At 39.9% G+C, this 27,936-nt stretch overlaps 1 long non-coding RNA gene across 1 annotated transcript in view; it reads right to left on the reverse strand.

Moving 5' to 3' along the window:
- The window catches only part of LOC126266855 (uncharacterized), a 97,192-nt gene extending 69,799 nt beyond the window's left edge, over positions 1–27,393 (reverse strand). The window contains exons 1-2 of the long non-coding RNA XR_007548938.1: positions 27,307–27,393; positions 4,845–4,998 (exon numbers count right to left, since the gene is read on the reverse strand). This is a non-coding gene — a long non-coding RNA (uncharacterized LOC126266855). The remainder of the gene's footprint in view (positions 1–4,844; positions 4,999–27,306) is intronic.
- Between the last annotated feature and the right edge of the window lie 543 nt (positions 27,394–27,936).

Here is a 27,936-nt window from a genome sequence, read left to right on the forward strand (position 1 = left end):
CTGAAGCTCTGAAGCTAAGTGGAAACTCAGGGAAGAACAACGTAAATTGGAAGATGAAAAGAGAAAAGAATAAACCTCAAAAAAACCTGTAGGTCTAGCTAGAACCAAATTTTGACCAATAGAAAAATTGGATAGTCTAAAAGAAAGGATAGTCCTACAACAGAAATGGAAAAATCCTGCGAAAATGCCAAGAAAAAACTAAAATTTGACTATGAAAATACTAGAAGCGATGGCATGAGTCACTGCATTATTTGTGACGAAACTTTTGAAGAGGACTGGATCCAGTGTCGACTGTGTAACGGATGGGTCCAAAAAAATTCCGCAGACCCTGAAAGTAGCACTCTGTACTATGAATGCGATGGCTGTTTCTTGAATAAAAAAGTCGTGTTCAAGATGAAGTAAAATTAATTGTTAACTGTGTACCACGGCAGATTTATTATGTTTTTGTCATTTAGTGACTCTTTGTGAACCCAAAAGTTTTAAAATCACTCAGTTCAATAAACAATTACCTTTTGCCATATATTAATACCAATAAATAAGTTTTTGTGAGAAATATTTGCCTATTTTCTGAATTCTCCTCCCTAACAGTAATGGTTGTTTTCTGACTTATGACAGTACATTATGGTGGTTATTGTTTTCATATCAAGCCATTAATGTATTCGAAACTTGAAGAAAAGCTTGTAGTTGTTGTTGTTGTTGTTGTTGTTGTGGTCTTCAGTCCTGAGACTGGTTTGATGCAGCTCTCCATGCTACTCTATCCTGTGCAAGCTCCTTTATCTCCCAGTACCTACTGCAACCTACATCCTTCTGAATCTGCTTAGAGTATTCATCTCTTCGTCTCCCTCTACGATTTTTACCCTCCACGCTGACCTCCAATACTAAATTAGTGACCCCTTGATGCCTCAGAACATGTCCTAGAAACCGATCCCTTCTTCTGGTCAAGTTGTGCCACAAACTTCTCTTCTCCCCAATCCTATTCAGTACTTCCTCATTAGTTATGTGATATACCCATCTAATATTCAGCATTCTTCTGTAGCACCACATTTCGAAAGCTTCTATTCTCTTCTTGTCCAAACTATTTATCGTCCATGTTTCACTTTCATACATGGCTACACTCCATACAAATACTTTCAGAAATGACTTCCTGACACTTAAATCTATATTCGATGTTAACAAATTTTTCTTCTTCAGAAACGCTTTCCTTGCCATTGCCAGTCTACATTTTATATCCTCTCTACTTCAACCATCATCAGTTATTTTGCTCCCCAAATAGCAAAACTCCTTTACTACTTTAAGTGTCTCACTTCCTAATCTAATTCCCTCAGCATCACCCGACTTAATTCGACTACATTCTATTATTCTCGTTTTGCTTTTGTTGATGTTCATCTTATATTCTCCTTTCAAGATGCTATCCATTCCATTCAACTGCTCTTCCAAACCTTTGCTGTCTCTGACAGAATTACAATGTCATCGGCGAACCTCAAAGTTTTTATTTCTTCTCCATGGATTTTAATAACTACTCCGAATTTTTCTTTTGTTTTCTTTACAGCTTGCTCAACATACAGGCTGAATAACATCGGGGAGGGGCTACAACCCTGTCTTACTCCCTTCCCAACCACTGCTTCCCTTTCATGTCCCTTGACTCTTGTAACTGCCATCTGGTTTCTGTGCAAATTGTAAATAGCCTTTCGCTCCCTGTATTTTACCTCTGACACCTTCAGAATTTGGAAGAGAGTATTCCAGTCAACATTGTCAAAAGCTTTCTCTAAGTCTACATATGCTAGAAACGTACGTTTGCCTTTACTTAATCTTTCTTCTAAGATACGTCGTAAGGTCAGTATTGCACACGTGTTCCAGTATTTCTACGGAATCCCAACTGATCTTCCCCGAGATCGGCTTCTACTAGTTTTTCCATTCGTCTGTAAAGAATTCGAGTTAGTATTTTGCAGCTGTGGCTTATTGAACTGATAGTTCGATAATTTTCACATCTGTCAACACTTGCTTTCTTTGGAGTTGGAATTATTATATTCTTCTTGAAGTCTGAGGGTATTTCGCCTGTTTCATACATCGTGCTCACCAGATGGTAGAGTTTTGTCATGACTGGCTCTCCCAAGACCGTCAGTAGTTCCAATGGCATGTTGTCTACTCCGGGGGCCTTGTTTCGACTCAGGTCTTTCAGTGCTCTGTCAAACTCTTCACGCAGTGTCGTATCTCCCATTTCATCTTCATCTGCATCCTCTTCCATTTCCATAATGTTGTCCTCAAGTACATCGCCCTTGTATAGACCCTCTATATACTCCTTCCACCTTTCTGCTTTCCCTTCTTTGCTTAGAATTGGGTTTCCATCTGAGCTCTTGATATTCATACGTGTGGTTCTCTTTTCTCCAAAGGTCTCTTCAATTTTCCTGTAGGCAGTATCTATCCTAGTGAGATAAGCCTCTACATCCTTACATTTGTCCTCGAGCCATGCCTGCTTAGCCATTTTGCACTTCCTGTCGATCTCATTTTTGAGACGTCTGTATTCCTTTTTGCCTGCTCCATTTCCTGCATTTTTATATTTTCTCCTTTCATCAATTAAATTCAATATTTGTTCTGTTACCCAAGGATTTCTACTAGCCCTCTTCTTTTTACCTAGTTGATCCTCTGCTACCTTCACTACTTCATCCCTCAAAGCTACCCATTCTTCTACTACTGTATTTCTTTCCCCTGTTTCTGTCAATTGTTCCCTTATGCTCTCCCTGAAACTCTGTACAACCTCTGGTTCTTTCAGTTTATCCAGGTCCCATCTCCTTAAATTCCCACCTTTTTGCAGTTTCTTCAATTTTAATCTACAGTTCATAACCAATAGACTGTGGTCAGAGTTCACATCTGCCTCTGCAAATGCCTTACAGTTTAAAACCTGGTTCCTAAATCTCTGTCTTACCATTATATAATCTATCTGATACCTTTTAGTATCTCCTTCTTTCATGATTCTTAAACCAAGTGTTAGCTATAATTAAGTTGTGCTCTGTTCCAAATTCTACCAGGCGGCTTCCTCTTTCATTTCTTAGCCCCAGTCCATATTCACCTACTACGTTTCCTTTTCTCCCTTTTCCTAGTACCGAATTCCAGTCACCCATGACTATTAAATTTTCGTCTCCCTTCACTATCTGAATAATTTCTTTTATTTCATCATACATTTCTTCAATTTCTTTGTCATCTGCAGAGCTAGTTGGAATATAAACTTGTACTACTGTAGTAGGTGTGGCCTTCGTATCTATATTGGCCACAACAATGCGTTCACTATGCTGTTTGTAGTAGCTTACCCGCATTCCTATTGTCCTATTCATTATTAAACCTACTCCTGCATTACCCCTATTTGATTTTGTGTTTATAACCCTCTAGTCACCTGACCAGAAGTCTTGTTCTTCCTGCCACCGAACTTCACTAATTCCCACTATATCTAACTTTTACCTATCCATTTCCCTTTTTAAGTTTTCTAACCTACCTGCCCGATTAAGTGATCTGACATTCCATGTTCCGATCCGTAGAACGCCAGTTTTCTTTCTCCTGATAACGACATCCTCTTGAGTAGTCCCCGCCCGGAGATCCGAATGGGGGACTATTTTACCTCCGGAATATTTTACCCAAGAGGACGCCATCATCACTTAATCATACAGTAAAGCTGCATGCCCTCGGGAAAAATTACTGCCGTAGTTTCCCCTTGCTTTCAGCCGTTCGCAGTACCAGCACAGCAAGGCCGTTTTGATTATTGTTACAAGGCCAGATCAGTCAATCATCCAGATTGTTGCTCTTGCAACTAATGGAAAGGCTGCTGCCCCTCTTCAGGAACCACACGTTTGTCTGGCCTCTCAACAGATACCCCTCCGTTGTGGTTGCACCTACGGTACGGCTATCTGTATCGCTGAGGCACGCAAGCCTCCCCACCAACGGCAAGGTCCACGGTTCATGGGGGGGAAGAAAAGCTTAACCGTCCGATACTACCCGACCTTCCTCTAAATGTTTTCACTGTCTGCGACGCTGATTCACAAATTTCCCAAAGTAATGCTATTTCCATAGTTTATAAATAACCATTACTGAGGAACCGGTTGGCGGTTAGAAAACTCTTCTACTAAGAGAGATAAAAGAAGTGGACGGTAAGTAAAAAAGGTTGACTACCTCTGATTTTGATTCACTGGAAGAATTGGAAGGAGTTGTAATTTATTCACAAGGAAAGTATCTTCCAAAACATTCGCTCGAAAGATATTTCATTGTTCGCCAATCTGGGATCTTTACCAAGGTTAGGTTTACAGAAGAAACAGAGAAAGCTATGCGACTTTGATATATTCGTGTAACAGTGTTAGTGGAATGTCCAGCAAAATCCAATAAAGAAGCTGGAATCGGTAAGGTTATGTCTCAAAAATTCTGTACGCCTGTAATAGTAAATGTCTTTAGACTTGTGAAGGAGTATATTATTGCCTTCTGCATACACTTCGTTAGCGATTATGACAGAAAAAATACTCTGCTACTCTTTTTACCATTATTAACTGGCAGTGCTCGCCTATCGCAACAACTAAATTTTGTGTTGGTTTATACCCAGAATGTGAAAATGAGTAGCATTACTAGATCTGCTTATCGCGAGCAGCCACTTTAAACGGTTGGGCCCTCTAGCACATCACCAGGACTGAGGCAAACGTTAAAAGCATTTATATTTTTTCCGCGCAAACATCCGAAAGCACGACCAAGAAAACGAATATGACGTAGGATGTGGGCTACTGTCCCGTAGGAACGTAGTTCAAATCAACTAAATTACCCAAAATCATATTAATAGAGTCATTTGAGTGAAATACAATGACAGTAAATACCTGGTTCCATACATCTCGTTCCAGTGAACTTAATGCAATTGTTCACGCTGTTAACTTCTCTATAAATTCTTCAAATGACGTCGTTTTCTGCGTTTGGCTGTAACAGTTTCTATAGCGCTATTGCGATTTCGGCTTATGTGCCATTGTTGAGCATCTGCAAAGATATAATACAAGTATTAAAATAAGCATAATAGGAGAACAGCAGTTCATATAACAAATCTGCAAGCTGTCAACTTTCACATTCCTACAAGATTCGTTGTCATATTAAGGCATGAAATCGCTTACAGCCAAAAGCGGAAAATGGCGTCCTTCAAAGTGTTTAACATTGTGCATTTCCGGTAATTGCCTATCGTCTGTAGTCACAGGTCTATACTATACGCTACATTTAGTATCGACTTGTGAGTGGAAAAGATAAGTAGTCACAGGAAAACAAAATATAACTGAAGAAGAAATAAATAAAGCCCACTGAAGATACCACAAGAGTGGTGTTCAACTTTAACCAACACAAAATGTTCTTCCACAAAGTTACATAATGTTAAACATTGTTTTCTGGAAGCAGGGAGCAAAACTTAAAAACCGAACGTGGTCGTTTACCCTAGATTCGCAGACTACGTAGTCAGACGTAGACATGATGCCATTTACTCAAAGACGCGTGTGAACTTGAGGATGGTTCAAGAAGTAACCACAACAGTGTGAAACCGTTCAAAATGGTTCAAATGGCTCTGAGCACTATGGGACTTAACATCTATGGTCATCAGTCCCCTAGAACTTATAACTACTTAAACCTAACTACCCTAAGGACATCACACACATCCATGCCCGAGGCAGGATTCGAACCTGTGAAACCGTGCGTGTAGTCAATGGTTAAGAGCGTTTAATCAAAATGGCGGTTCTGACGCAAAAAACTTTTTAATACTGGATAAGTGAAGGTTCTCTTCATGTGTCAGAACTGTGTGTATTCGACAGAAATCTAGGGTTTTCTTAATGCTGATAATAATTTGAATCTTAATTCATATATAGCTCCAAGCTGAAATTGGACTAAGAAAGTTATAACCGATCGTATTCTGTTCATTTTTTTTTTTTCAGTATTACAACAAGCCCCGACTAACAGGCTTAATGCGGAACCGAGACTCCGCGGATAACCAAACAACACAGATAATCCAAAATACACTCGTTTTTACCGAAAACTGCTGTTTACTGCATTTACAAAACATGCTACATTTCACATTTGAAAACATGCTACATTACTTACAAAATAACACTTAAGACATACTGTATGTTGTACCATTTGCTTTCAGTTCACTTTCGGAAAAACCATCGTCCTCTTCATTCTGTTTCAGTTTGTCACTCACTTTTTCCTGACTACAGTTCAAATATTTCGGAGAATCAAAACATCGGTAGGTCCTGTGCAACAGTCGAAAGAATTTTGTCATGAATACTCTGATAACAGACGAATGCTTTCCAGTACCTCGGCGAGCTTGATAACATTCGTTCGTCTTGTCTTCGCTCTTTTCCTATCCGAACATCCTTTGCTCATTATATCCGCGTCACGTAGCTCCTCAAATCCCAGGACATAGGCATAGCTTTTTAATCACTCACGAATGTTATGATCATCTATGTTTACACAGCCAGAAATGTGTATTATAAACGAAGATATTCGTTTTAATTATAACGTTATATTACTGCTTCTTTTTTTTATCTTTGAAAAATCGCCGACCTATAAACACATAATCCTCATACGTATAACTGGGAGCTTGCTGGATTTGCTTTTCTTATTTATTTACCGAATGAATGAAGACTTCCTGGAATGAATAAATTTTATCTGCTTGTGGCTTTAGTACTGAACGTAGGGAATAATACAAAATCCCCTGATATTTTCATCACCTAAATTAACAGGCAAACGTAACGCGAAGGCTGCTAAAATCTGGTATTTAAGAAGATCATAATATTTGATTTCTATTGAAATACATTTTAGAATTCATACAAAGAAATGAAGGAATGCTGCACCTCGGATTCGACAAGTATGGGTGAGGAAATCGGTCATCTAAAGAACCATTCCCTTAATCCGCCTTAGGTTATTTAGAGAAACCACGGAAAAGATATGAAAGGCCAAAAAGACGCAGTTTTGAAAACTTCTCCTTCCGAAAGCGATTATTGTCTTGCTCTTAACCAATACAACACCTGACATAAAAAAGGACGAATATTGAGACGGAAGCTCTTACGGAAGTAATCATTAGCAACATTTCAGACGCCGTTATGTTCCGTTATTGTGATTATCGAATTAAGAATTCCCCTCTGAAGCCTAGACGGAGGCAGAGAGATTTGTGTGCGCCACTTTCATGTTTATTAGACTTGCAAGACCCTACCAACAAAATTTTCTTTCCTTTACGGTATATCTGAAATATTAAATGTATGGCCCAGAGAATCCACATGTGTCAGTAAGAACTCGTAAGATTTTATGTAAAAGGAAGGCGCAGACTTCACTTTTTTCTGCGGCTAGAAAGGAGATGCCTTGCTGTTTCGCATCGTCTTCTATACTTCAGCTTTCGCCATGTACCGGTAAGCATCTATCCTGTTACGGTAGGTCTTAAGAACTATGAGTATATTTACTTGTATTTAAATTGATACTTTTCAGATTTATTTACTTAACCACCCAGACACATCGTATTGTACTAATTTGTTGTAATTATCAGCTTTGGCCGTGCGGTTCTAGGCGCTTCAGTCTGGAACCGCGTGACCGCTCTGGTCGCGGTTATGTTTAATTAGTTCTAAGTTCTAGATGACTGATGACCTCAGAAGTTAAGTCACATAGTGCTCAGAGCCATTTGAACCATTATCAGCTTTGTTTGCAGCCGTTCGAGAAAGAAATGTTTAAGTGCTGACATAAAGCCCGTCCGTCATTGGGGTGATCCAAATACTGATTAGCAATTTATCAGATCTTTTATCGTGCACCATTCAGTCTAAATAAAGTCCCTCAGAAACCAAGTCCGATACTCAAACTGTGCAGCATAACGTGATTGAGCGATTGTTGGTAGTAGTTTATCTTGTAGATAAGTTGAAATTGATAGTTCCTGCGAATTACTATGGGTAGAGGCTATACTCAACAGCCGTAGCAAAATAATAATTGGCTCCTACACCGACCTCCCGACTCATATAATAGCTGAACGGCTGAAACAAAACTTGAATATCATTACAGATAAGTAGCCAACTCATATAATTATAACTGGTGGAGAATTCAATCTAATCTCGATTTGTTAGCGAAAATACATGTTCAAAGCCGGTGGTAGACAGACAACATCTTCCGAAATTATACTAAATGTTTTCTCTGATAATTACTTTCAACATTTAGTTCATGAGTCCACACGAATTGTAAATGGTTTCGAAAACAAACTTGACCTCTTAAGCCACAAATAATCCTGATCTAATAGAGAGCGTCATGATGGATACAGGGATTAGTTAACACAAGGTCGTTGCTGCGAGGCTCAAAACCATATCAACCAAAACCACTAAAAATAAATGCAAAATATCTCTATTTAAAACAGCAGATAAAAATTCGCTTGATGTCTTCCTAAGAGTGAGTCTCCATTCCTTCCAAGCTAAGTGTAAGTGTAGACCAGATATGCCTCAAATTCAAAGATACAGTATATACAGCAATAGGTAGATTCATACCGCATAAGTTTATAAGAGACCGGACTGATCCACCATGATACACAAAACACGTCAGCACACCGTTTTAGTAACAACGAAACAAGCATACCAAATTCTGAAGAATGCAAAGTCCCCAAGACTGGCTAAGTTTCACGGAAGCTCGAAATTTAGTGCGGACGTCAATGGGAGATGCTTTTAATAGATTCCACAATGAAACATTGTCTCAAAATATGGTAGTAAACCCAAAGAGATTCTGGTCGCATGTAAAGTGCACCAGTGGAAAAAAAAAAAACAGTCAAAACCGCCAGTGCGCGATAGCGATGGAAATGTTACCGATGATGGTGCCACTAAAGCGTAGTTACTAAATACAATTTTCCGTAATTCCTTCACGAAAGAAGAAGAAGTAAATATTCCAGAATTCGAAACCAGAACAGCTGTTAGCATGAGTGACATAAAAGTAGATCTCTTAGGTGTTGCGAAACAATTCAAATCACTAAAGGCCAGTCTTCTGGTCCAGATGGTATACAAATCAGGTTCCTTTCAGAATATGCAGGCACAATAGCGCCTTTCTTAGCAATCATATACAACCGCTCACTTGACGAAAGGTTTGTTCCTAAAGACTAGAAAGTAGCACAGGTCACACCAATCTTCAAGAAAGGAAATAGGAGTAACCCATTGAATTACAGATCCATATCACTTACCTCAATTTGCAGTAGGATTTTGGAGCTTGTATTGTACTCGAACATTATGAATCACCTTGAAGAAAATGACTTATTGATACATAACCAATACGGATTCAGAAAATATAGTTCTTGTGCAACACAGCTAGCTCTTTATTCCCATGAAGTAATGAGTGCTGTCGACAAGGGATCTCAGATCGATTCCATATTCCTAGATTTCCAGAAGGCTTTTGATACCGTTCCTCACAAGCGACTATTAATCAAATTGCGTGTATATGGAGTATCGTCTCAGTTGTGTAACTGGATTCATGATTTCCTCTCATAGAGGTCACAGTTCGTAGTGATAGACGGTAAATCATCTAGCAGAACAGAAGGGATATCTGGCGTTCCGCAAGGTAGTGTCATAGGCCATCTGCTGTTCCTGATTTACGTAAATGATCTAGGTGATGATTTGAGCAGCCCCCTTAGATTGTTCGCAGATGACGCTGTAATTTACCGCCTAGTAAAATCATCAGATGGTCAATTCCAATTACAAAATGATCTAGAGAGAATTTCTGTATGGTGCGAAAAGTGGCAATTGGCACTAAACAAAGAAAAGTGCAAGGTCATCCACATGGGTTGTAAAAGAAATCTGACAAATTTTGGGTATACGCACAAGTCTAAGGGCTGTCAGTTCGACTGAATACCTAGGAATTAGAATTACGAGCAACTTAAATTGGAAAGTCCACACATAATATTGTGGGGAAGGCGAAAAAAGACTGCGCCTTGTTGGCAGAACACTTATAAGACGCGACAAACCCACTAAAGAGACAGCCTACATTACACTTGTCCGTCCTCTGCTGGAATATTGCTGCGCGGTGTGGGATCCTCATCGGGTGGGATTGACGGAGGATATCGAAAAAGTGCAAAGAAGGGCAGCTCGTTTCATGTTATCGCGCAATGGGGGTGAGAGTGTCACTGATATGATACGCGAGTTGGGGTGGCAGTCACTGAAACAAAGGCGGTTTTCTTTGCGGCGAGATCTATTTACGAAATTTCAATCACCAACTTTCTCTTCCGAATGCGAAAATATTTTGTTGACTCCCACCTATGTGGGAGAAATGATCATCAAACTAAAATAAGAGAAATCAGAGCTCGAACGGAAAGATTTAGGTGTTCCTTTCTCCCACGCGCCATTCGCGAGTGGAATCGTAGAGAAGCAGTATGAAAATGGTAGAGAAGCAGTATGCCAGGCACTTAAGTGTGAACTGCAAAGTAACCATGTAGATGTAGATGTTATGCACTCGACTTTCCAAAATTACGACGGGCCATGTCTGAAGTCAAGGCTCGGACATGGGGGAGGGGCAAACCGAAGTATCTGGCCCAGACGATAATTACAGGGGGCGCCAGATTTATATTCTTGAAGAAAAAAACCTTGTTTCACAGAAGGCCTAGCATCCGGCGCACGTTGGCCTATCGATTGTTCATATGATTTTGAAACGAATTCTTGTTGGTTTTTGAACATTTTTAACACATTCTTAAGTTGATATCTGAACGAATCATAAGTTGATTTTTGAATGAGTGCATAATGTAAGTGATGTCTCTGCCAGGGAATCCTCGTCGCATCTAGAAATGTAAAACTTCCCCGCAGACTAATGGGGACGGTGCTATAACAGCTGCGCTGAATAAACCCGGACCGGTGAATGACAATCGCTGTTTGCTTATGTGATTGATTGGATCTGCGAATGATAAGCATTGTTATAATTATTAGCGAAATCCATAGATTCAGACTACCAGAGTGGAAATACATGAAATAAAAGGTATAAAAGATTATATATTATCTTCTCGGTGTATCCAATAAAATGAAGTTTTGACAGAAAATTTTGCCAGATCGCTGCACTACTAGGAGCCAATTATACACTCGCCAGTTAACAGCCGCTCAAGTTCCATTCTCGGAATACCGCGGGAAACGCATTTACGAACACATAGTAACACCTAACCGGAGAATAAAAGCGTGGAAACTAAACCGTTTTGACAGCGGCAGTAATAGTTACAGAATTAGCGATGACAAGAATGTCTGTTAGAACGAGGAAGGGGAAGAAACGGGGATATCACACAAATGAGATGGAAGAGTGTGACAATTCCAAACTTATATAAAAATTTCGTACTGCTACTATGCTTCAATCTCATGCTTGAGAATGTGAAGCGTATGAATGAAATATGAAACTTTTTCCTAACACAAAACTTTTTATTTGTAGTAGACCTAATAGGCATTTGATACTGGTACTTCGTGAATTATTTTCTGTCGTCTTGTGTAAATGAGGTAGATAAAAATGACCCAACTGCTGCAATATTGGACTGAAGAAATGCGTTCTCTCTTGCTTGTCTCTTGCTTTTACTACTTTTGTGGTGCCTGTATTTAATTTTATGTCGCACAAAAGAGAAAGTTATTAGCTAATAGCAATAAAGAGTGCAGATTTTTTGAAGAGTTCTTATTCTCCCGGTCACAAATAATCCCATCCAGTATTAATTGTGAGTAGGACTAGGACATCATAGGACATTTTAATTTCCACTGTCCTGAACGTAGCGTTGATGGCTTTCATTACAAAATTTACACTTTTGAATTCCACAGAGCGAAACACGGTGACGTGCGACAGAAAAATGCTTTGTGAAAAGACGTGGCACTGCACTTTGGCACACTTAAGGCTAAATAACATGTCTGACACTTCCTCGAACATATGTGTTTTATACCAAACTCTTCAGAAAGACGTGCGCTACAAAATGAAAGCATTTTTGAAAAATATTTTTTGACGTCCTATCTCGAACGCTCGAGGGAGAGGGGAGGGCGCCATATCAAGTTTTTCCCCTGATTCGAAAATATCGTAGATCCGGGGCTGCTGTAGCCCTGCGTTTTTCTTCAACGCCAGTCTGGAGTAATAGAAAATAACAACAGAAACACTGCTCGGCTAATTCCAGTCAACTTCCTGTTGGAAAGTGGTAGATAATTGCGACTATGTACAGGCAAGATAGCTGTTACAGCTCACACTAGCGAGCTCACCTGCATTTTTGTTGAAAAACAATAATATGTGTTGCATAAAAAGTGTAATTGTTTCCTGTACTAATTGCGTGTATTTCTTTTCATGATCGACGAACTGTTGAAGTGGTGCACTAAGTCGTTCTGGATAAGGGTGACGCAGTGAGTTAGTACTCCCGGAAAAATAATAAAAATAAAGGAGGCGTGGAACAACAGCCCTTGTGGATCGCTCCAGGCAAATGCCGGGATGGTTCCTTTAAAAGGGTACGGTCGATTTCCTTCCCCATCGATGACACAAACCGAGCTTATGCTCCGTCGTTAACGACCTCGATGTAGATGGGACGGTAAACCCAGTCTTTCGTCCTTTTCTTTTTACACTCGCATGTGAAACTTTTTGTGTGACATATGAACTTTTAGTGTCTATACAATAGGCAAAAACAGAAAATATATGAATAAAAATGCCAGTATAGCCCCTGTAAGTTATTTCTGGCAGCTACTAGCCTCTTAACTTGCCCACGTTCTTGTCGTGTGTCTACGAACGACTAGGTGTGAAGAAATAAATGGTGGACAGATTGTAGCGTTGACATTCCTGCAACCTGCAGTTATAGCTTTGTTTTCTAAGAACAGAATGCGGCCACGTCCGCATAGCTGTGTGATTCACGGCGCTTCCAAACCTGTCAGCTCACATGACGAACCATCTGCAAATAGCTAGCACCCGACTCACAGGGGTGCAGGCAGCTACCTCCTTGTGCTCCCAGCGGAGGTCTTATACTGTACTTCTTTCGAAAAGGTGGCGAAACCTCTTTCATTACCTTTATTACAGAGATGTTCACAATTCATCTTACTAACTACTAGGACGTGCAGAGGATGATAGGCAGATGATGTAGATGATCTAAATGCAACTCCGTGGTTGGAGACCTACTATTCGTGTGTTGGGAGAACAAATATATCGAACAGAGTGCAATCTCCTTCGTTACCGGGTGAAAAAGCGATAAAGAATCTTTGTAAGTATGGCAGATATTACAGTTGTCTTCTTTTTCCTTCTCCTCCTTCCGCGTAAACTGTCTGCCTGTTCCGTTTCAAAGCGTTCTTTCCATAGAATTCATGCAGGCTCAATGGCATTACGTTCTTAAAAAAGTCTTTGTTGAAAAACTTCTTTCGTCTGCCTGAAAGATCCATTCGTTCGAAGTGTTCTGCCCAATTACGTTTACTGGCTTCTGTTTATCTTCCCAGTTAATGATACCTTTTGCCGTTTGTGATGTAGCGGATATCTCTAGAGATACGTCCTATGAAATCTCATCCGTGCCGCTTCAATTTTTTCATCTTCAGCGTTCTCTTCCATATATGAGAAGCCTGACTTTTTTCTGAGGTATTCTGCAGACCTACACTAATCAGCTATAACATTATGACCACCGACCTCCTATCGATATAAACCCATCCAGGCGTTGGTAGCGTCACCTGGCGAGGAATGAATGCTAGTCAGACACAAGTACTGTGCATGTAGTATCAGTGAGCTACTGTCAATGTGTGAACAGGAAAGGCGCACGACCTATCTGAGTTTGACAGAGGGTAGATTGTGATGCCTCGGAGGCTAGGCTCGAGCATTTCGGAAACTGCACAACTTGTCGGGTGTTCGAGGAGTGCTGTGGTGGCTTTAGGCTGAGCGGACTGGTAAAACGGGACAGGCAGCGAAACGTGGCGGAACTAACATGAAACTTTAATGCTGGGCAGCGTAAAAGTGTGTCTGAACACTTGGCCTGAACGACGGGTCTCTGCAACTGATGACCCGTGCATGTGCCAATGTTAACACTACAACATTGGCAGTTACGACTGAAAAGGGCAAGTGACCATCGGCAGTGGACACTGGTGCAGTGGCGGAGCATTGCATGGTCTGATGAATCCCGCTACCTTCTTCATGCCGATAGCACGGCGCGAATCTGTCGTTTACCAGGGGAACGGCTCCTTGACACATGTACTGCTGGATGAAGACAAGGTGGCTGCGGCTCCAGTATGCTCTGGGTATCATTCACATGGACAGCCATGGGTCCAGTGGAGCTTGTACAAGGCACCATGGTGGCCAAGAAGTATCATACACTGATTGTGGACTACGTACACCTCTTCATGATCATGAAGTGTCCCGAAAGTAGTGGCATTTTTCAATAAGATAATGCGCCATGTCGCAGCGCTGGGAGTGTGATAGTGGTTCAAGGACCACAATGGCGAGTTCTAATTGATGTGCTGACCCCACAACTTAGGTGACTTGTGTGGGCAGATGTGATGCCAACTCCCTCCAGGGACCTACCAAGTTCTCATTGCTTCCATGCCATGACGCGTCGCCACTTTTATCTCTGCCAAAGTTGGACATACTAGCTACTATGTAGGGGGTCATTATCATTATGTTCTGGCTAACCAGTTTATATTGACATCTACACTCTGAAAACCACTGTGAAGTGTACAGCAGAGGCCCACTCCGTTCAGGTAAGGAGTGTGGAAATAGTGATTGTAAATATCTCTGTGCTGCTATAAATAGTCTTGTCTTTGTGATACCTATGGAATTGGGGTCATAATATATGCCTAGATCCATTACTTAAGGTTGGTTCTAAATATTCCTAAGTAGGGTTTCATGAGGTATAATGGACAAACAAAAAGTTTCCATTCGAAGGCCGTACAGTCCAGAATCAGGATGGCAGTCAGGCAAAATTGCCATAAGCGCTGAGGCAATCAACTCTTCGATGCACCAAGTTGAAGATATTAGGGCTTTATCCTATCTCATTCCTGCAAGGAATGTGGGAATAGTGATTTTAAATGTCTCTGTGTCCTGCTGCATGAAGATGTTTGTAACTACCTGCTGCACATCCTCTTCCAACAGAAACTCTCGATCCTGCATGGGCTTTTTTGGGTCCAAACTCATGATAATCACATGGGGAGAGATCAGGATTATAGGGCATGTACTTGAGTGTTGCTGTATGGGGACATACATTATCATGAGGCAGCAGCACCATTTGTAGCAGTTTTCTCCTATGTTTCACTTTAATTGCATGTCGTAATTTCTCCAGTGTTGCACAAAACCATTCGTCAATGATTGAGACACCCAGTTGATGTTGTCCACAATGAAAGAGGCTGGCCTTTCAGGCTGACTGGCATCTTGTGTAGAGCCAGCAAGGAATTTTGTGCACCATTCCACAACTGTGGTTTTTGACACACATGTTACCCTATACACATTCTTCATTCTCTGAAGGATATCTACTGGTGTTCATCCTTCGGCAGCCAAGAAAAAAATAACAACATGTTGGTCCTTTTTGGATGCTTTTGGTAATAACATCGCCATATTTCACATTCCCAAATTTGCTGCACACATGTCAGAAAGAGACAAATACCACACTGATCCCTTGCCTACACATCAATGCTTACGTACCCACATCAGACTCACACTACGTTGAATATATGCTGCAGCAATACTCTCAAATGGAAATGTATTGATTGACCCTTACAGTTTGAGTTAATCTTCAACTTTGTCAGTTTGGTGTAATTTGGGTTTTGCATAAGTGATGTTATCGGAATCTATACAGGTTGAGATGAAGAAGATCATTCTGTTTGAGATAACTCATTACATTTGTGCTCAAAATATGGTCCGATACATCAGGTAAAACTTGTCTAATTTATAATCAAGACCTTCTTCTTCATCATAAGAAATAAACAGAGAACAGAATACCCCACAGCCCTGGAGGTGACGTACGACTGACTTTTCTCTCAATGTGTTGGTGTTCTGTCCAGGGCAGTTTCAATTATTCATTAATCTCAAGGGTAAAATATACTGCCTGACAAAGAAGAGAAGCATCCTTAAGATATGGTCAGATGTCAATGCTACATCATACCATTGGTGGGTATGTAAATGATGACAGTAGTGGTTTTCTGTGACAAATAGAGTAGCCACCAGAGTGCATTAGAGTTGTTCATGCTTAGTGTTGTTACATGGTCTAGTAGCATATACTGTATATAAGGGGTGTGAACAGCATCAGACATTTATTTATCACGTTGAAGGGAACAAAGTTTCTGCAACTTATGTGAAACAGCGTTATCAGCACCTGACAGAGTTTGGAAGGGGTCTCATTGTGGTTCTCCATTTGGCTGGTTTGTCTAATTGTATAATACTCAAATTTGTGGGACATTTGGATGAGATGCTGGACTGCATGGGAACATGAGGACAGGCATCCAGAAGGCAAGTATACTCGTCATCAATGTTTTGATCGACCAAGTTTGACCACTGCAATGGAGGATCACTATACTGTACTCCAAGCAAGTTTTAACCTCTTCCTGTCTGCCTGCTATCAGAGAACAAGTAATGGACTCCCTGCAACATTCTGTGTAATCCCACTCCATCGGTCAGAGATAAGCAATGAACTGACTAGGGCATTACCATCGCATACATAAGCTACAAATAGCGGCATTTGGAGTGATGCCCTGATTGGGAAACATGGCCCTGATGGACAGGGTCACACTGTGTTCAACAATTAATTGTGGCTCCCCACTACCCTGGATAACTATTGTCAAGTACGATGATAACTTGGGAGAGATCTATTTCTTTCAGTGTCTTGGAGAGGCAAAGCCATGTTATTCCTGGTGTCAAGGTGTGAGGAGCCATCAGGTACAACTCTAGGTCATGGATGGTAGTGATTGTGGGAACACTGGTGGTATAATGGTATGTCACAAGTATTCTTCATCCTCACATACTCATAGACCTATGCCACATGTCTCTATGAACTGTCTGGGTGTTGCTGAGGCACTCTCATAGCCAGCAAGATCTACAGGTCCGTCCCCAATATAAAGTGTGTGGGACCAGATCAGACATGAACTCTGTTCCACTGCCAGTATCCAGGATATCAAGGAGCAGTTACAGCAGTTATAAGCCAGCCTGCTTTATGAGAGGATACAATGGCTTTATGGTGCTCTTTCCAGCCATATCAGTACATGCATACAGGGGGTGCAATGTCATGCTGATATGTGGCATCATACTGACAAAGTTTTTTGTAAATTTGACTCAAGACTGTAATGACTGAAATAACATTACAAACCCCTTCAACCTGTGAAGTTCTGCTTCGTTTTCTCATGCTCTTCTGGGCAGTTCACTTTTTTTGGTCAAGACGTGTAGTAAGTCTGGGCTGTCCGTGGAGGTATTACAGTTGCAACTAGCTAACTAACATGGTAACAATACCCATTTATAATGCCTTTGGAACATAATTTGGATGTGAAAGGAGGGATACAAAGTATGTAATATGAGTCATGACTGCAGCATGTTTCATTTGTATGTTGTCACTACACTAAGTAGTTGGCTATGCAGCCAGCAGATGCAGGGGACTGCAACATTGTTTAGCATGTTCACTTCTGCAGCAATGAAATGTAGGTGGGTCATTCTGAAATCAATGTCTCCCATATTTTGTGTTGACCTCGAGTGCCCAAACCAGATTATGTTAGTAAAGTACTAATTGTCCATGTGTTCCAAATTGACATTGACAATGATGTGCATATATAAAAGAAACGTATAATGGAAATCCTTACTGCTGAATGAATTGTACCAGTTGAACCCCACTGATGTAAGCCAAAGGCATATGGAGACAATACAGCAAACATGGGTAATGTAAAGCATTCCGGCAATGGTGAAACAGATGTGAACAGCACGTTGCACCTAGCCTGACCCTGCTCAGCTGCCATCTCTCATAATGAAAAGTGTTATGATGAAATCATCCATAATTACTGGCAGATTATACTGAAAGAATTGTGTGCACAGCTAAATGTCAGCTATAATGCCATACAGAGCATGTTATGCGAAGTGTGTGCGAAGTTGTCCCACATACTTACACCAGACCAACAAAATCATTGAATGCAAATTTTTTGGTGTCAGCTGGATCAATACAAGGCTGAAGGTGGTAATTATCTGAACACCATCACCACCAGATATGAAACATTGTGTCACCATACAAGCAGGAATTCAAAAGACAATCAATGCAATGATGGCATGTGTATTCTCAAAAAAAGAAGTTCAAGAGACAGCAATCTGCAAAATAATGTGCACAATCTTGTGGGATAGGTGAGGTTTGGTTCTTGTCACTATTTTGGAGCCTGAAACAACTGTCAGTACAGGACATTATAAGATGACACTTACTAGGCTGAAAGTTTGTTTCCAGGCAGATCAGAGATGAAGACAAATTTCCACTTGAAAAAGGATAATACCAGGCTGCACAACAGTTCTTTCCATTCTGGAACTCACTGCTAAATTATATTTCTGATTTAGCACTTTCAGGATTTCCTTTCTTTTGATCTGTAGAAGATGAACTACATATCGAATATTTTGGGGACTTGTGTCAGATGCTGTCATCAAAGTTGTAAGACAGTGGCTATGTTTAGCTACTTTCATTTTCCACTGGTGCGGCATTTTGGATATTGTTCATGTGCTAAACTGTGTAACTGATGGTGATGAATATGTGAAAAAATGACAGCATGTTGCTGAAATATTGCTCTGTTTACCCATGTTGTTGTACTTTCTGAATCTGTTGTCATTACCAGGAAAGAAAATGGCAGGCAGTAGTTTTAGGGTTACTCTGCTGTTATTTTCAGACATTTAAACCTTTATCTGCACAACGGCCTCTTGTACAAACATGTGTGTTTTATTCCTTAGGTCACAAGGAGTATTTTCAGAATGCAATATTATATTGTACATAAATGATATAAAGCTTCAATGTGATGGTCTATAGCCGTTTGACTTACAGGGCTAGTAATTCTAACTATATTGAAAATATTAATTTTATGTATGTAAATTGAATTTTTTAAATATATTTAAATTTTATAGTTAATTGTTTAACATTGCAGGAGCAGGCCAATCAGTGTGGTTAACCACTAGGCTATTGTGTTACCACATGAACAGCTGCTTATACATCCCTCATAGTCTATGCGTAAATCTTTAGAGCACGTTTTATCTTTTCCTATGGCCCACTCAGCCAAAATATTCTAGGGATGTGAAAGGGGCACCAACCTAATTCTACTCAAATAGTTTTATTTTATCTACTTTCTGTTAATGGAATCAATGGCCTTTTGGGCATCAACAGACATCTTTCGAATTTAGTAATCTGTGGCAAATGATTGACTTCAAATAAAATATTTGTCAGAACATGATGTGCCTTTCATAAAACCACTTTGATATTCACCTAAATTACTTTTTAATGTTGTTTCTACTCTGTTTAGTACAATCTTGGAGAATATGTTATGTGCAACCATCTGCAAAGAAATTTATCTATAGTTGTTAACATTTTGTTCATTGCCTTTCTTATGTAGTGGATGTATCAAGGCCACCTTCCACTCTCCTGGAAATTTTTCTGTTTTCCAGGTTTTCTTAAAAATTAATTTTAGCTCATTTTTTGTATTGGTAGAGACCATTTCAAAATATCAAATGTTCTGCTGTAATAGAGTCTTCTGGACTAGATTTTGATAACTTCTTCAACTTTTTTGGTAGATAAGGATTAATCTTCTTCTAGGTTTTCATTAGGGCCTCAGTATTCAAGCTTATAGACTGGTTCTGGACTACTGACAATGTGATCAAAATATTTTGGAAGTTTTTTGAAATTTTCACTGTTTTGTAAGTCATATCAGTAAGGTTTGTCCCATGCCTTTCTGTTGCTATATTCGAAGTAGATCTGCCTAAAACATTAAATCTCACTTTCTACTGGAAAGGAATTTCTTTAGCAGATCATCTACAGAAAACATTTTCATATAAAATTTCCTCTTATACTCGTGTTTTTTATGACCCTTTATCCCATAGCTTTTTGACTTGCAAGGGTAGTCATCATAACTAAATTGTGTATTTTAGTTATATGTATCTAAATTGAACTTTTGAAATACATTATATTTCATAATTCATAGCTTAACATTTCAAGGAACAAAATAAAATGAAAAAAAGTCTACTAACAGTGGAAATCAAAACCAAGTCAATGAACTGCCAGTCAATGAGCCAGATCACTCGGCCAGGGCACTGTAACGACAATGGTTTCTGATAAATCCCTCACACTGTATGCTTGCACAATAAGATATATTCAGTTTCAAATAGAATACTGATCTGGTGCAGTGAGTAATGTAGCACTTGTAATGCCGGAAGGGATGATATCACACCAGAACGTGCTCAGTCAAAGACAGATAGCTGTGTGCCGTCTCTGAGTTTATCATAGCATGGCTGATGATCATTTCAGCACCTGAAACTGGTTTCTAGTTATCATAAAGAGAGTGCGACAAAGCATGTTTTCATCCATTTCATTTGCATACCGGCATGCATTCAGAAAGAAATGTCATATTTTAAGTATAATTTCCAGCTCGCATTCAAAGAGAAATAGCATAATTTTAGTGTGATATTTACAGTGCACTGTAGCACATTAGCATCTGATAACTGGCCACCACTGTGACTCCTTCGAGAGTGATGTACTGCCACAGCAGTCAACGTGTGTGTGCTATGCTTTGAGTGTGAATGATTGCTACAGCAATTCAGCACACCCATGATACATTTGACTACTGTAGTAGCTTTGAGGCATATGCTTATTTATCATTTATCAGTGGGGGAAAATAATTATATTTGATTGCGGCACTTCTGATGGACTTACACCGTGCTTTGTTGTTTGCTTTAAACTCAACAGGTGGTGTTTCAAAGTACAATTCAGAATGTCATTGTCAGTTTGATGTCAGTGCTTTCAGTGGGCCAATGCCACACTTTGTAGTTTGTTATAAACCTAACAATTATGTTTCATTGTACACCCTATTTTTGTCAAATTTAATTTTTCACACTTTGCTTTGAGAGTGTGTTGTTATTATAGACAGCAGTAAATACAGAAAATAACTATTTCTACCATTTCCAATACTTCCCCCAAGCCAAGGTTGGCAAAAAAAGCTGAAAAATCACTGGTGCATCAGAAGTATACAGCACGCAGTGCAGGCTGAGCAGTGACACTGCAGTGCCCTCAGCACAGTTACCAAGTCTCACACACACAGCAGTCAAAGGGTTAATTATGAGCAGCCTTAGTGCTAATGCTAACTGTTTCACAAAAGTCACACAGTGTTGCTTTTTTTCTATTGATGCTTAAATGGATGTGAATGCCAATCTTACTATAGGCACAGAAGAGAATCACCACTTTCACTCTAGAATTTCTGCCTTTAATTTCTCGAAAGATATAATATATGGAACAGATTATTATTGTCAGCCACAAACATCATTAAAGAACTGATGCACAGTATTGATGTATAAGTTGTTAAAATATCAGCTGGTACAGTACCTAATACACTCAAGATCAGTTATAACACAGAGAGTAAACAGTTGCCACAGTGGCTTGTCGCAGAACTGCAATGTCATCATACCTTGTTGTTGCTTTTCACGTTTCAACATACCAATGGTGGACTGTAAGTACCTCAATATGCACAAAACTGCCACTGCCAAGATCAGTTCCTGAGACCTCAAAAAATGGCTCTTAGCACTATGGGACTTAACATCTGAGGTCATCAGTCCCCTAGACTTAGAACTGCTTAAACCTAGATAACCTAAGGACATCACACACATCCATGTCCGAGGCAGGATTCGAACCTGTGACTATTGTAGCAGTGCGGTTGCAGACTGAAGCACCTAGAACCACTTGGCCGCAGCGACTGGCAGGGTTTTTTTGATGACCGGTATGTCTGTAACACTGGATAAAACACCCCACAGTGGAACAAATCACTCATCATTTCAGTGCTGATGAACAGCCACACGATCCAGAACCACCTATTCACAATGGGGTGTAGGCATCTCTGCCTCCACCCATGTGCCCATGGGGACAGGACACAGATTTTAGGATTGTGTAGAATTGGTTCCATATGGTTATGTGACCTTAAACCATGGCAGTGAAGTGGTGTATATGAGCCAGCTGGTTGTATGAAATCAGTGGAGTCAGATGGCTCGATGTGGAGACATGAGTACACCATGAATGAAGTTGCTCATTTTTTGGTTATCAATGTCGACTGTTCGGCATGTCTACAAGGAATGGTGTATGACTTGCAGCCTTGTAACACAACATAAAGACAGTTGCTGTAAAAGTGATTGTAACAGACAGAAACTAGAAAGTGTAATTTTGAAACCAGGGGCTCCTTCATTGGACACCCCATATTTATTTATCAGGTTCTGTGGGATCATGTGAACGACAGCTATGTGGACATGGAATGAGTCAGTATATTACAGAGGAAAGTTCCAAACTGTTTCGAGGAACTCCTGTACTGAATAGAAGGAGTGTGTCACAAGGAAACCTTTCAACTTGGATTTAAATACTTTGGGTCTCTCTCTCTCTCTGTCTCTCTCTCTCTCTCTCTCTTTTCTTTTTAGATCTGCTGGAAGTTGAGTGAAAATGAAACCTGCTGAGTTGTGCACACCTTTATCTACCATGCTAATGGAAGTGTCATTCAACTATATATGGTTGGTAAAATTGAACTTTCACTACTTGAGTCAGCGTAGACAGAAAACTGTTTACCATATGGGTAACCAACTTTATAGTAATGATGTTCAGACTTTGCACTGGAGGATTTGCGTTATTAGTGGTGTTAGTGCCGTGACTTGCAGGTAGAGCAATGTAGGGTTGAAACACAAGCATCAGTATGCATAACAATTTGCAGACAGTCAACATGGGTCTGGATCAAGGTTTTTATATGTGTGGTATCTCTCCTTTCAGATCTATATGGCTGTGGGATCAAGAATATTGTCTGTTTTTTGTTTATATGACTGAAAAAAAAACAGGCATTATCCTTAATCCCACAGCTGAGCAAATAGCTGATGAAATGAAATTAGTTCTGATATCAACCGCAATGTGATGACAAATGAAAATTTGTGTTGGAATGGGTCTCAAAGCCAGATTTCCCACTTTGCATGCATCTACATCTACATGGTTACTCTGCAATTCACACTTAAGTGCCTGGCAGAGGGTTCATCGAACCATTTTCATACAACTTCTCTACCATTCCATTCTCAAATGGCGTGTGGAAAAAAGGAACACCTAAATCTTTCTGTTCAAGCTCTGATTTATCTTATTTTATTGTGATGATCATTTCTCCCTACGTAAGTGGGAGTCAACAAAATATTTTTGCATTCGGAAGAGAAAGTTGTTGATTGAAATTTCGTAAATAGATGTCACCACAAAGAAAACCGCCTTTGTTTCAGTGACTGCCAATCCATCACAAGTATCATATCAGTGACACTCTCACCCCTATAGCGCGATAACAAGAAACAAGCTGTTCTTCTTTGGACTTTTTCGATGTCCTCCATTAATCCTACCTAGTAAGGACCCCTCACTGTGCAGCAATATTCCAGCAGGGGACGGACAAGTGTAATGAAGGTTGTCTCTTTAGTGAGTTTATCGCATCTTATAAGTGTTCTTCCAACAAAGTGCAGTCTTTGTTTCACCTTCCCCAGAATACTATCTATGTCGTCTTTCCAGTATAAGTTGCTCATAATTGTAATTCCTAGGTACTTAGTCGAATTGACAGCCCTTAGATTTGTGCGATTTGTCGTATATCCAAAATTTATCGTATTTCTTTTAGTTACCATGTGGATGACCTCGCACTTTTCTTTGTTTAGTGCAAATTGCCACATTTTGCACCATACAGAAATTCTCTCTAGATCATTTTGCACGTGGGATTGATCGTCTGATGATTTTACTAAATGGTAAATTACAGTGTCATCTACAAACAATCTAAGGGGGCTGCTCAGATTATCACCTAGATCATTTACGTAAATCAGGAACAGCAGATGGCCTATGACACTACCTTGCAGAACGCCAGATATCACTTCTGTTCTATTCGATGATTTACCATCTATCACTACGACCTGTGACCTCTCTGAGAGGAAATCATGAATCCAGTCACACAACTGAGCCGATACTCCCCATGCACGTAACTTGATTAATAGTCGCTTGTGAGGAATGGTATCAAAAGCCTTCTGGAAATCTAGGAACATGGAATCGATCTGAGATCTCTTGTTGACAGCACTCATTACTTCATGGGAAAAAAGTGCTAGCTGTGTTGCAAGAGAATGATATTTTCTGAATCTGTGTTGGTTATGTATCAATAAGTCATTTTCTTCAAGGTGATTCATAATGTTCGAGTACAGTATATGCTCCAAGTCCTACTGTAAATTGAGGTCAGTGATATGGGTCTGTAATTCAATGGGTTACTCCTATTTCCTTTCTTGAATATTGCTGTGACCTGTGCTACTTTCCAGTCTTTAGGAACAAACCTTTCGTAAAGTGAGCGGTTGTATGTGATTGCTAAGAAAGGCGCAATTGTGTCGGCATATTCTGAAAGGAACCTGATTGGTATACCATCTGGACCGGAAGACTTGCCTTTCTTAAGCGATTTGAGTTGTTTCGCAACACCTAAGATATCTACTTTTATGTCACTCATGCTAACAGATGTTCTGGTTTCGAATTCTGGAATATTTACTTCTTCTTCTTTCGTGGAGGAATTATGGAAAATTGTATTTAGTAACTCTGCTTTAGTGGCACCGTCATCGGTAACATTTCCATCGCTATCGCGCAGTGACGGTTTTGACTGCTTTTTGCCACTGGTGTACTTTACATACAACCAGAATCTCTTTGGGTTTTCTACCATATTTTGAGACAACGTTCCATTGTGGGAACTATTAAAAGCATCTCACATTGACATCCACACTAAATTTCGAGCTTCCGTGAAACTTAGCCAGTCTTGGAAAATTTGCATTCTTCTCAATTTGGCATGCTTTTTTTGTTGCTTCTGCAACAGTGTTCTGACGTGTTTTGTGTACCATGGTGGATAAGTCCGACCTCTTATTAACATATGCAGTATGAATCTATCTATTACTGTCGATACTGTATCTTTGAATTTGAGGCATATCTGGTCTACACTTACACTTAGCTTGGAAGGAATGGAGACTTACTCTTAGGAAGGCATCAAGCAAATTTTTTACTGCTGTTTTCCTGAGAGTTTGACACATATATTTTCTACATTCTTGTTTTCAAAATCTATTAAAATCTTGTTAACAATTTCCAGAACAGCTGCAGTTTTTTACCTGGACAAAAACCATACTGATTGTTGTTACAGAGGTCAAGCTTATCACAGTAAGTGCATTAATTGAATGCGCATGAGAGGTTCAAATATTTTTGAGATTATTGGCACAACAGAAACTGGTTGGCACTTCTGTGGGAGTTGCTTATCATCCTTTTTGAATATGGGGATGTTTTGAGTTTTTGAATGAATCTGGAAAAACTCCACACTTTAAACATTTATGGAGCTTAGTGGCTAACTTATCAAGTGAATTCACACAATGGAAACTCCATGTAGGAATTTCAACATTGTAGGTTAAGACAGATTGCTACTTACCATAAAGAGGACAAGTTAAGTCTCAGACAGGTACAATTAAAATACACTTACCCATTAATTTTCGACCACAGCCTTCGAAGAGAAACAGACACTATTCATTCACACAACCAAGTGCACCTAATGCATACATGACTGCCAATTCTGACACCTTGGGCCTGGCCTGAGAGAGAGAGAGAGAGAGAGAGAGAGAGAGAGAGAGAGAGAGAGAGAGAGAGAGAAAGAGATATTTTGAAAGATGTGTATAAAAATGGACAGTTAATGGCAGGAACCCACATTTGATGTGTACTATAATGAAAATGTGTGAATTTGATATTTTCTTCTCATAGATTTAAACTCTGTTTACAGACTCGATATGGATATGAAAATTCATGGTATTAAAAAACTGAATATTCCATGAGGTGTATTAAGTATCTCTAAAAAATAAAATCACTCCATTTTCATGCACAATTTTTTTTCAATAAAATAATTTTAAATGTAAATAACACTATCCCTGTAGAATAATAGGGAAAATGCTGTTGGTGCTTATAAATAAAAAGGAAGGATAGAAGCTTAGAGCTTCATTCACTAATGATGAGGTCATTAGAGATAGAACACAAGCTGGGATTGGGGGAAGGAAATTCTTTTTCAAAGAACCAATCCACCTCTTACCTGAAGCAGCATAGGGAAACAACAGAAAACCTAAATCATGATGGTTAGATGGCAATTTGAACCATTGGTCTGGGTGGCTGGTAATTGATTCTACAAGGTGTTGAGTTGATCCTTTTCTGCAGCTTGAGAAGGGCTGTATTTGGAATCAACACAGAAAAGATAGAGGACTCTGTTTCAGCAATGTTCTGCAAGGTTCCTGCCTGCCTCAACTATAGTACTGTGACAAAAAGCACTACCATACTAACAAAATAGCATAGCATCCTGCAAACACCATGACAATCATACCAATCTTAGATAGTCAGCACTTACTAAAGCCACAGTACCCCCCCCCCCCCCCCTTCCCCACACACACTTCCACCCTCCCCATTCTCAGTAGAACCATAGACAATCATTTCCAGATACAAAAGAGAATTCTGTGCAGGATAAAAAGTCTGAACCCCAGATTCCAGAAGGGGGCAGCAGGTGACTGCACTTGCTCCCTAGCCATCACCAACAGCACCTTCCCCTCCATTCCCTGTCGACACCCATGGTTGACCGCCATTCTTACAATGGTTTATTTTCCAGAACAATCACTCCCAGTTTCGCCAAGAAATTAACAGTTTAGGCTATCGCCAGTCATCTGAAGATTCCAGGATGGAACCAGCTGTTCACTATGAAGCACTTTGAGAAAACTATTGAATCACAATCTGAAGATGACCAGTGTTGGACAAAACTGGTCATTTCTTGCCAAAGATGGTAATTTCTTGTTGCAATGGCATGTAATTATGATGGAAAATAAACTATTTTAAAAAAGTATTTCAAAAATTGCATCCAAAATGATATAATTTCCAGGTGGTCACTTTTCAGCAAAGCACGAAAGTAAATTTGTGTGTTCTTACTTCACTGCTCGCCTTGGTGTAAACAGGTCAGAGCATATGTTTCCACAGCTCTATTTCTATGTCATTTTAACCTCTTTCTCCTGTGTGTTTAGTGTGAAATGGAGTGATCAAATGAAATTTTTTTTATATTTATCGAATATAAGACGTGTGTTCAGAATTTACAGTCAGAGCAGTAACTAAGAGCTGCTCACCTCTCACATCTGCTGTGGCATTTGGTAAACTGCAACAATACAAGCTGCCCAGACAGAAGCCCAGTGATTTGACTACACATATTTTGGGGCAGGTATGGGTGTGGCACAGTTACATGTGTTGAGAGCTGGCTGTGAGCCTATCAGCTTGATATGGTTGAAGCAGTGATATGAGACTTCCCATGTTGTCACAAGGACTTACCACAGTCCGGTGGGCCTCTGACTGACCAGGAAGAAACACTGTATTTCCTCTCCTACTCATCAGAGTGATTCACTTTTAACTGTTCACCGCCAGCAGTCCTGTGGCCAGAGGACCAGTGATCTCAGCGGCTATACAACCGGGAGAGGCAGTGGGAGGGGTGTTACAACTTCGACATCTGCATCCAGTGGGTCTCTGACAGCAGCATTACATTCCTGCCCACAGCTCACCCTCATGACGGCTTCACTATGGCTGAATAGCAGAACATAATAAGGGAATCTCAAAGACACTCATTTAATAGTACCAGGTAATGTGGAAAAAGAAGATGGGTCAGCAATAAAAAGTCTGACTATTCATCATTACAAGAATGGAAGGAAGGTGGTAGTGATGAATTTGAAACTGACAAAACACCAAAGGAATATAAAGAGAAGTCC

The sequence above is a fragment of the Schistocerca gregaria genome, chromosome 1 (assembly GCF_023897955.1).
Source record: "Schistocerca gregaria isolate iqSchGreg1 chromosome 1, iqSchGreg1.2, whole genome shotgun sequence".
NCBI classification, from domain to species: domain Eukaryota; kingdom Metazoa; phylum Arthropoda; class Insecta; order Orthoptera; family Acrididae; genus Schistocerca; species Schistocerca gregaria.